Source organism: Erinaceus europaeus, chromosome X (genome assembly GCF_950295315.1).
Source record: "Erinaceus europaeus chromosome X, mEriEur2.1, whole genome shotgun sequence".
NCBI classification, from domain to species: Eukaryota; Metazoa; Chordata; class Mammalia; order Eulipotyphla; family Erinaceidae; genus Erinaceus; species Erinaceus europaeus.
The window spans coordinates 23,043,376-23,053,469 of NC_080185.1; the positions used below are offsets into that span (position 1 = coordinate 23,043,376).

At 43.1% G+C, this 10,094-nt stretch overlaps 1 long non-coding RNA gene across 1 annotated transcript; it reads left to right on the top strand.

Moving 5' to 3' along the window:
- Positions 1-4,730: 4,730 nt before the first annotated feature.
- On the top strand, positions 4,731-9,867 carry LOC132535806 (uncharacterized). Its single transcript, XR_009547538.1, has 5 exons — positions 4,731-4,772; positions 5,849-5,974; positions 6,331-6,438; positions 7,745-7,936; positions 9,600-9,867. It is a non-coding gene; the product is annotated as an uncharacterized LOC132535806 (long non-coding RNA).
- Positions 9,868-10,094: the final 227 nt, after the last annotated feature.

Consider the following 10,094-nt stretch of genomic DNA (forward strand, 5'->3'; position numbering starts at 1 on the left):
TTATACTTCCCTCACTCACTCCAAAGCTAACCTTACCAAAGCAAGGGCTGCAGAAGCTGAATTAAACATAGGTGGCACAGAGCACAAGGACCGGCATAAGGATCCTGGTTCTAGATCCCGGCTCCCCACCTTTAGGGGAGTCGCTTCACAGGCAGTCAAACAGGTCTGCAGGTGTCTGTCTTTCTCTCCATCTCTCTGTCTTCCCTTCTCTTCCATCTCTCTCTGTCCTATCCAACAACTACAACATCAGTAACAACAATAATAAAATCTACAACAATAAAACAACAAGGGCAACAAAAAGGAAATAAATAAATATTTAAAAAATATGAATAAGGGCAAGAGACTGCCATACTTTAAAGATGACTCTAGTCATTATCAGGCTACCCCATCAGCAATCCCCAGAACATACGTATTTTGGAGGCAGACCTATCACCCAGGTTCTCAGATCCAAAATAACCAACACCAAGGCACATTCTTTTAAAACTATCAACATTCAACAACAAGGAAAAAAATTTCAGGCTGCTAGGTAAAGGAAAGAAGATACATACAAAGGCAGAACTATCAGAATCATCAGATTTTTCTAAGCCTTTTCTCTCCCTCATCTTTGACTTTAAAGAGTGGGCTAATGTTGACTTCTAGATTGGAAATTCTTTCTTCTGCATGTGTGAGTCTATTTCCTAAGCCTTCTATCTGGGTTTTAACTGCACTAAAGGTGTCTTTCAGTCCTTCCAGTTCTGTTTGAAAATTTTCTTTCATGCTTCCTAAGTGCTTTGTGAACTCTGCTTGAAGTTCTTCTTTTGAGCTTTGTAGCTTCTTCTTTTTAAAAAAATTTATTTGTTTATTAATGAGGAAGATAGGAGGAGAGAGAAAGAACCAGACATCATTCTGGCACATGTGCTGCCGGAGATTGAACTCAGCACCTCATGCTGAGCTTTATCACTGCGCCACCTCCCAGACCACACTTTGTAGCTTCTTATCACATTCTGTTCTGAGTTCCTCTTCAGTGTGTCTTAATTCCAAAGTAAAATGCTCTTTCAACTCTTGCTTAAGTTCTTGTAGAATTATCACAAGCTTTCTATAGTCTGCCTCTGATAGACTCTCTGCATCTGGAATTCCTTGGATTTCGTCTGATTTGCTTCTCTGTTTGTTGTGGCATATTTAGCTGTTTGCCTCCTTCTTTCAGCAATATGGTGTTGGCCAGCAGGTGGTGATGTTGTGAAATCTGGGTTTCATTTGTTTGTATAATCCTAGGCAGTGTGTGTGGGAGGAATGTTTTGGGCTATCTTGTGGGCTATCTGAGTTTTATGCCCTTATCTTAAAGTCAGACTGAGATAAAAAAAAAAAAAAACTGAGTTAAAGATTGAGTTGTTGTTTATCTTAATATTTATTTATTCCTTTTGTTGTCCTTGTTGTGTTATTGATGTAGTTATTATTGATGTCATTGTTGTTGGATAGGACAGAGAGAAATGGAGAGAGGAGCGGAAGACACAGAGGGGGAGAGAAAGATAGACACCTACAGACCTGCTTCACTGCTTGTGAAACGACTCCACTTCTTTTTTTTAATATTTATTTTATTTATTTATTCCCTTTTGTTGCGCTTGTTGTTTTATTGTTGTAGTTATTATTGTTGTTGTCATTGTTGGATAGGACAGAGAGAAATGGAGAGAGTAGGGGAAGACAGAGAGGGGGAGAGAAATATAGACACCTGCAGACCTGCTTCACCGCCTGTGAAGCGACTCCCCTGCAGGTGGGGAGCCGGGGTTCGAACCGGGATCCTTATGCCGGTCCTTGTGCTTTGCGCCACCTGCGCTTAACCCGCTTTGCTACAGCCCGACTCCCACGACTCCACTTCTTGTAGGTGGGGATCCAGGGGCTCGAACTTACCAGTCCTTGTGCTTTGCGCCATGTGCACTTAACCTGCTGCATTACCACTCAACTCCCAAAGATTGAGATGTTTTAAACTCCAAATTATTTTCTTTTGGGGGTGGATTATGATAACTGTGATACTGTCCAAGATGGCACAAGTGTTGGGCACTGTACTGCCCACCTGGAGCTCTTTTTTTGATAGTGTCTTCCAACCCACTCCCCTAATCTCCCCAACCTCACATGCATAGTCACCTACCTGAGGCTGTAGATTATGTGCCTAATTCGATGTCTTGCTGTGTTCAATATTTGTTTCAGGGAGAGCAAAGGTTGGATCGTGGCTACTCCATAAACCACACCTCCCAGAAGTTCCCTGCAAAATGACCTTTCTTGAGAAGAAATCATGATACACACCTACATGCGTGCAGTACCCCACAATACTGACACCTAGCTTCCCAGGCCCAAGTCCTATTACAGGCTATTGTCTGAAGTGTGTGGGGGCAGGCAGGCCCCTTGTGATCTGGATTTTCTTGATCATCTGCTAGTAGTCACCGTGGTGTGCTTTACTGCTTCTGTGACTGACCATTTTGGTTCCTCTGCTTTTGATCATTCCATGATGCCCCATTTGGACTGTGCAGTCCATTCCCTTAGGGCCTCCTGCCGAACCTTGATGGTAATCAGTGCTGCTGCAACAGATGGTAGGAGGATGTGAAGAGTCATTTTGTAGTCTCTTTTCCTGAGCTATCCCTCATTTCTGCAAAGTCAAGTGACTGTCCAGAATTCCAAATGCATATCAGGGCAGTGATATTTCATTCCTGTTTAGTTTTCTATTTATGTCCCCATATAATGAAAAAACAAAGAAACAAACAAAAAGTCACATCTATTGGTGAGCTGGAGTAGTAGACTGGAAATTCCCTTTGTGTGTGTACAATTGAGCCAGGTAGGATGGACTGCATGGAAAATTATCAAGAAGCGATATGATGGCAAATGGTGATCAGGTTATGTGGTGAAGGCTGAGGGATGGAGGCAGAGACTGAGGGATGTGCATACATAGACAGGGACCATGATGTCAGCATAGAAATTATTATCTGGATGTTTAGATACAGGCAGGTTTTCAGCAGGTTTGAACAGTGTGCACTGCCTCCTGGTCAATCACGACAAATCATTCAATGAGCATGTGGTAGCGTTGATCCCTAGACAGGAAGTTCAGAATCCCCAGCACAGGTGCAGCTGGGGTGGAAAGTGGGACTATCCCTGGAGGCTTCAGTCCTCAGTGCTGTCATGGAGGAGGGCGCATGGAGGGGCAATATGGGGCCTGGCCTCTACCATAGCGTAAATTGAATTTAATACTATGATGGTTGACCAGAGTTTGGCTTTTAGAAATCAGGAACCGAGTCGTGATGTATTGACTCTTCCACAGGTTTACTCTGATTTCTGATAATGGAAATTGGTAACTACGGAAGATTTCCATGTGGAGCATGCACTAGTGTTCTAACTCTATAAACTATGTACGCAAGATTTCATGACTGAGCTGTCAGAGAACAAGGTGAACGATTTGAGCAAAGGTATAGACCTAGGGGTTGAGGAATATATTCATTTAAAAAGAGAAAAACTACAATAATTTGTGTGGGCATGAGAAAGGAGCAGAGAATTCATATTAGAATACGAGGACTGGACAGTGTCTCTGTCAGTCCCTGTAAGCTGTCCAATCATGTGCGAGGGCAGGACCTGGTGAGGTAGTGAGCAGCCATTATGCAAATCAGATTGTCCTCATTTCCATTCTGGGTTGTCTCAGAGAGCACACATATGGCGGAGCACCCGCCTGGCGTCTCCACCCTGTGAGTTGATTTACATCCTGAGGACACTGTGTGGGGTGGGTTTGGGAAATCGGGACCCTGCTTTTGACAGGGGTGTGCTCATTCCTAGGGGTGGGAGGTGCGAATCTTGGGAGACTTCGAGGTGAGGAGGCTGTTGTGTTTCCAGTCTATAAAGGATGTAAGATTTCCCTGAGTGAGGTGACAGAGAAAACTGGCTGAAGGAAATAAGGAAAAGAGCAGAGTTGGGCATTGAGGGATAGAGACAGACGAACAAGGGAAAAGACTGAAGTCATTCATGTGATCCTTGAAGATGGCGGCTCTCTAAGCTTAGTTCAACAGGAGTGGATAGTGGGCCTGTCAGTCAGCGCAGAACGACCAATCAGGCCGTGTAAGGGCGGGGCCTGGAGAGGGCGGGTTGAGAGCACGTGCAGCTGGTGAGCAGCCAGCATGGAAACCGGGATTGTCCCTGGCGGCTTGGGCTTCCATGGTCGGCTCTCTCAGTAAGGAGGGAGCATGGCGGGGCAAGAGTCCTGGCCTTTGCACCCTGCCAGTGTCCTGGAGCTCCTGAGGTGCTGTGTGTGGGGTGAGGTGGAGGGAGAGCTGTGGGAAGGGGCCATTTCCCTGTGGGCAGGGTATGGCGTGTCCTTGAGTGTTTGTTGCTGAGGGTCCCTGGACCTGGGCCCCGTGTGCCCCAGTGCTGGGGGTTGGCTGCAAGAAAATTATTACTTTATTGTATTTTAACGTTTTCTTTTGGTTTGGTCTCATTTTGCCATGTTCCTTTCAAAAGTTAAATGTATATTTTTGATTTTGAAATGAAGGCACATGGTATGGCCCAAAAAGAGTTGAAGAGGCTCAGCATTACCTGGAAAAGGCCCCTCTTCAAACCTTCCAGAAGGGGCTGTCCCCATGTCTTAGGCACCTGCCAAGACTCTGCCTAGAGGTGTCCAGGCTGACAAGCCAAAGGCACTGCTTATTTTTTTTCCTTCATTGCAGGATGAATACATGTACTATAGTGGACACTTAGCATCAAGTCTTTCCTCTGAATATCTTGAGAAGCATACAATCTGAAAATTACCTTAAACATGTTTCCAGGTAAACATAATTATTTCATTTTTTTTTTCATTTAAAGGTTGAGTGTGTTTGTCAATTCATGATGTTGACTTCAGGAATGTATTTTCCCTTATGTTGGACTGATCTATTTTTATGTATTTGTATTTTATGTATTTGTTGGATTGATTAATTTTTATGTATTTGTCTGGCAGGGTTATTGCTGGGAGACAGTGCCTGCACGAGGAATACAATGTTCTCAGCATTTATTTTTCTTATTTTTTCTTTATTTGGCAGGACAAGGAGAAATTGAGGGGGGAGAGGATAATGGAAAATAGGTAGAGAGAAAGACCCCTGTCATTACTAATACATACACCAGGATTATCATTGAGGATGGTGCCTGAATGAGGTATACTCTGCTTTTGATGGTCAATTTTTCTATTCATCTATTTACAGGCAACTGATAAGGTGAGACTAATGAGTGAGCAAGATATATATATATATATATATATATATATATATATATATATAGAGAGAGAGAGAGAGAGAGATATGCCAGTAGCTTGAATTTGGCACCTTGTATATGGTAACATATGAGCTCTACCATGCACAGCACTGTTCATTTGATGATCTCGTACCATAGCCTGTGAAATTAGGAGTCATTACAGTATTTGGGTTTTATAACATTTACTCATAATTTTATTTTTTTTTCTTTTTCCCAGAACAATGCTCAGTTCTGGCTCATGGTGAGACTTGGAATCCTCAGGCTTGAGAGTCTTTTTGCATAACCATTGTACTAGCTCCCCTGCTGTTTAATCCTAATTTTCATGTGATGTTTGTATAAAGCAAAATAAATCTGATAAATTTGTGTTTGGTAAAATTGAAGGATATATATGTATAATTTGAATTATATGAAGTCATGATATTTGAAATCTCTAGAGTTATTGACATAATTTAACAGCTTTCTTTGGCCAAGGTTGCAGGATAGAGTTCTCAGGTCCATCAGGTATTTTTAGAAACTCAGACACCTAAAGGAGAAAGGACTTAATCCCAGGAACTGCCTTCTATATTGTTCAAGGTACCTCAGTTCCCTAAAGTTAAACTAGATGTCTTCTCCACAGGCAAGTTGCCTTCTAGATTGGTACCCTCAGAGTTCATTCAGCACCTTGACGGAAATGTCCAGTACAGAACAACCTGAAGACACCTATTGAGAAGAGAGAGGAGCCAGAAACAGCTGTCCAGACCAGGTAAAGATGTATGAGCATCCACATGTCCTGTGAGGACAGCTGCACTGGGCAGAACCCAACCCCTGTCTCCTGTCCAGAGGTCACTGTTTCAAAGGGTTTTTCAAAGCCCTTCTCTGTGACTCTAACTCAGGAACTACCTGAGCCCTGCTACCTAACTCTGCATTTCCTGTCCCATTCTTTTTCTTGACGGGAACATATTTCCTGAACGTGATTAAAGTACCTGCGTCTAATATCCACCCCTGTTGTAGATTTATTGAAGTTTTCTCATGTCACTACTGAAAATAATCCGATATAACATTATATAATAAAAATGGAGTCTGATTTTTGTTCTCTGTGACAACTCTTGATTGTATTAGACAGCAGCCAGATGGACTGTATTGGACGGGCAAAGATAAACATTGGAGTGCGGGATTGTTGGAGTGTTGTCCACGTGCCTTCTGCCTCTGCTTATTGATGGATTGAAGGTAAATGTAATTTATTGCATCACCTTTTAAAAATATTTATTTTTTATTTATTTTCCCTTTTGTTGCCCTTGTTGTTTTTTATTGTTGTTGTTGTTATTGATGTCGTTGTTGGATAGGACAGAGAGAAATGGAGAGAAGAGGGGAAGACAGAGGGGGGAGAGAAAGACACCTGCAGACCTGCTTCACTGAAGGTGGGAAGCTCGGGGCTTGAACCGGGATCCTTAACGTCAGTCCTTGCACTTTGCACCACCTGCACTTAACCCATTGCACTACCCCAATTGCATCACTTTTTATCTGAGATCATAAGGATGAAAGAGAGTCCTACACCACATATCCTTGGTGGACATTCATTTGTGTGTATGCCAGAAACATTACAGAGACTGATTCTAGGAATGAAAGAAATACAGAATGGATTTCTCCACATTTTCACTATGTCCTTGCATCTTTGCCATTGATTTGCCTCAAACATTGCAGGGATCTAAGGACATGGTTCATTTACTCTATCTGGGGTCTGAGGTGAAAGTCACGTGACTATCTCACTGTCACTTTTGACCTCAGTTTCCTCCCTTGTACAGTGGGAATCAATCCACATGTTTGGAAACCATAGACTGATGACTTTTTGTTTTCTTCAGTCATATGGGCAGTTCTGTAGACTTAGCGCAACATCCTCATTCTCTGTCTCCACATGTTAGAGAAGATTGTGGTACTTCACTTAGCTACAGTTTCTTTTTTAAATTTTTTATTTATGAAATGGAAATATTGACAAGACTACAGGATAAGAGGGGTACATTTCCACACAGTGCCCACCCAAAAGCTCAGTATCCATTCCCCTCCTTTGATACCTTTCCTATTCTTTTTAAAAAAAATTTTTGCCTCCAGGGTTATTGCCATTTTCTCCCCTTTTTGTTGCCCTTGTTGTTTATCATTGTTATTATTATTGTTGCCACTGATGTCATTGTTGTTGGATAGGACAGAAAGAAATGGAGAGATGGGGAAGACGGGGGAGGGAGAGAAAGATAAACACCTGCAGACCTGCTTCACTGCTTGTGAAGTGACCCTCCTGCAGGTGGGGAGCCAGCCAGGATTCTTATGCTGGTCTCTGAGCTTTGCACCATATGCGCTGAACCCGCTACACTACTCCCCGGCCCCCAGTCTTCCCTTTCCTTTATCCCTCTGGGACCTCATGGACCCCGGATCATTGTGGGGTGCAGAAGGTGGATGGTCTGGCTTCTGTAATTGCTTCTCCGCTGAACACGGGCATTGGCAGGTTGATCCATACTCTCATCCTGTCTTTCTCTTTTCCTAGTGGGGAAGGGTTCCAGGACACAGTCGTGGGGTCTTCTGCGCACAGATGTCAGGTTGGCATCATGGTATCATCTGGAACCTGGTGGCTGTAAAAGAGTTAAGATATAAAGCAGAACAAATTGTTGAATAATCATGAACCTAAAGGCAAGAAATTACAGATGAAGATTTGGGGTCTCTGTTTTGGAAAAAGCTGGTAGGTCTGTTTACGGTATATTCCAGAGGGCCCATGACCCAACTGTTTTTTTCCTGAACCTTACATCTGATATGCAGGTGGACCAAGTTATTGTCTGGGGAGATGGTGTCATAGTTGGAAAAACGGGCTAGAAAGCTGGATCAGGGAAGAGAGTACCTCCCAAATATGGGCAAAGTATATAAATGTTGTTAAATATAAACCCCACTGGTTTGATCTGGGGCCCATATTCAGCACAAGAGCCTATGTCACTTCTGCATCCCTCTAAGTCTGAGTTCGCATTCTGTGGTCACGGATAGGAACATTCCAGACGTCGCTAATTTTGGGACCCATCTTCGTCAGGTAGTAGGTAGAGTATGTAGTCCAACCTCCCCTAAGAGAATGGAACATTCCCTGCCACAGTGAGGGGAAGCTCCTATGGGGGCCCACAAGGGGGTCCATTGTGTTGTTCCTGATGGCGATGGGGAGAGGGATCTTTTAGAGGTCTAGCCTGTATCTTGTCTGTGTGGGAACCCCGGGGCTCCCCGGTGAGGTCTTGTATGACACAGCAAATCCTAACAATGGGATTTTCAGAGTTAACCCAGTTGCCAAATAATTTGTTTGTCGCAAGGACTATCAGTTGCCTTCTTAAAGCCCAAGACAGCAGGAAACTTCTCCTTTCTTTATAAAGCTTCAGCTTCTTTTTTCTTTCTTATTTATTTATAAAAAGGAAACACTAACAAAACCATAGGATAAGGGGTACAACTCCACACAGTTCCCACCACCAGAACTCCATGCCATCCCCTCCCTTGATAGCTTCCCTATTCTCTATCCCTCTGGGAGTATGGACCCAAGACCATTGTGGGATGCAGAAGGTGGAAGGTCTGGCTTCTGTAATTGCTTTCCCGCTGAACATGGGCGTTGACAGGTCGATCCATACTCCCAGCCTGCTTCTTTCTTTCCATAGTGGGGCAAAGTTCCAGTTTCTAGTTATCCCTGCAAACTATCTCCAATATTATTAGGATTTTTATCAGTTCCTTGTCAGGTGTGTTGCTATGTTTGTTATACTTTTCATTTTTTGCCATATGATTATTGCTGGATCTTGGTACATTGACTTGGAATACATGCTCCTGGGATCATTTTACCTGTTGTTATATTTTTGTTATATTTATTTGATAGAATAGAGAGAAATTGACAAAGGCAGGGAGATAGAGAGGAAGAGAGAAAGTGAGACACCTGAAGCATTGTTTACCACTTTGAAGATTTTCCTCATGTTGTGGTTATCAAGAGGATGTAACCTAGGTACTGGTGTTCTCTAGGTGCCGACCCCCCCAGCTCCAAATAAGATTTTTAAAAATTTGTTTTACATGTGCTAGATGGCTTAATAGAGAGACAGAGAGAGAAAGCAGGTATCAATCAGGTATATGTAGTGCTGGGTGTGGACATCTGGACCTCATGCATGGGCCTCCAAAGCTCTATCAAACAAACTCTGTTGGGGCAAGGGGTCCTTTCAGATCCTAATGCATGAACATGGAGGAGGCCCTAGGAAGCTAGGGGTGAGAGTGTCTTGCAAAAGAACTGAGAGATTTTAGACACGTAGCAACAACTGGACTTACAGTAAACCAATAATGCTGTGAATTAAAAAAAAATCCATGGCACCCCTCAAGTCACTCAATGTCTTTTATAGGGTTTGAAAGTCACCTTTGGAGTACATCACACATCTTCTTGGAATCCTCAGCCCTATTCCTGCTGTGAAGATAGAGGAATCCAAAAGCCAGCGGAGTTGCTTCTCTGGACCACACTTCTCTCTGACTACTGGTACTCCTTATGTGGAGGCATATGGGGCTCAGTACTAGCCCCTTAAAGGTTGGCTAGGAGTTGTGCTTTCTGCAGCCTGAGCATACCTCATCTCTAGATGCTGAACCATTAGTTACTTTCCTTTTATTTGGAGTCTCTTCTTATGTGAGTGGTGAATAATTCACTCTAGTGCAAATGAAGACATTGAATAATCTGGAGGCAGAGATAAGCTTACATCGCAGTATACAATATTCTCAAATATTCTGAGTATAGGACAGGTTTCAGACATTGAAAGGAGAAGACAGCAATATATATATATATATATGCACAGGAATGCGTGCTCAGGCAGTGGAGAGTCCTGGGTAAGCAGTATTGGGGCAGCTGT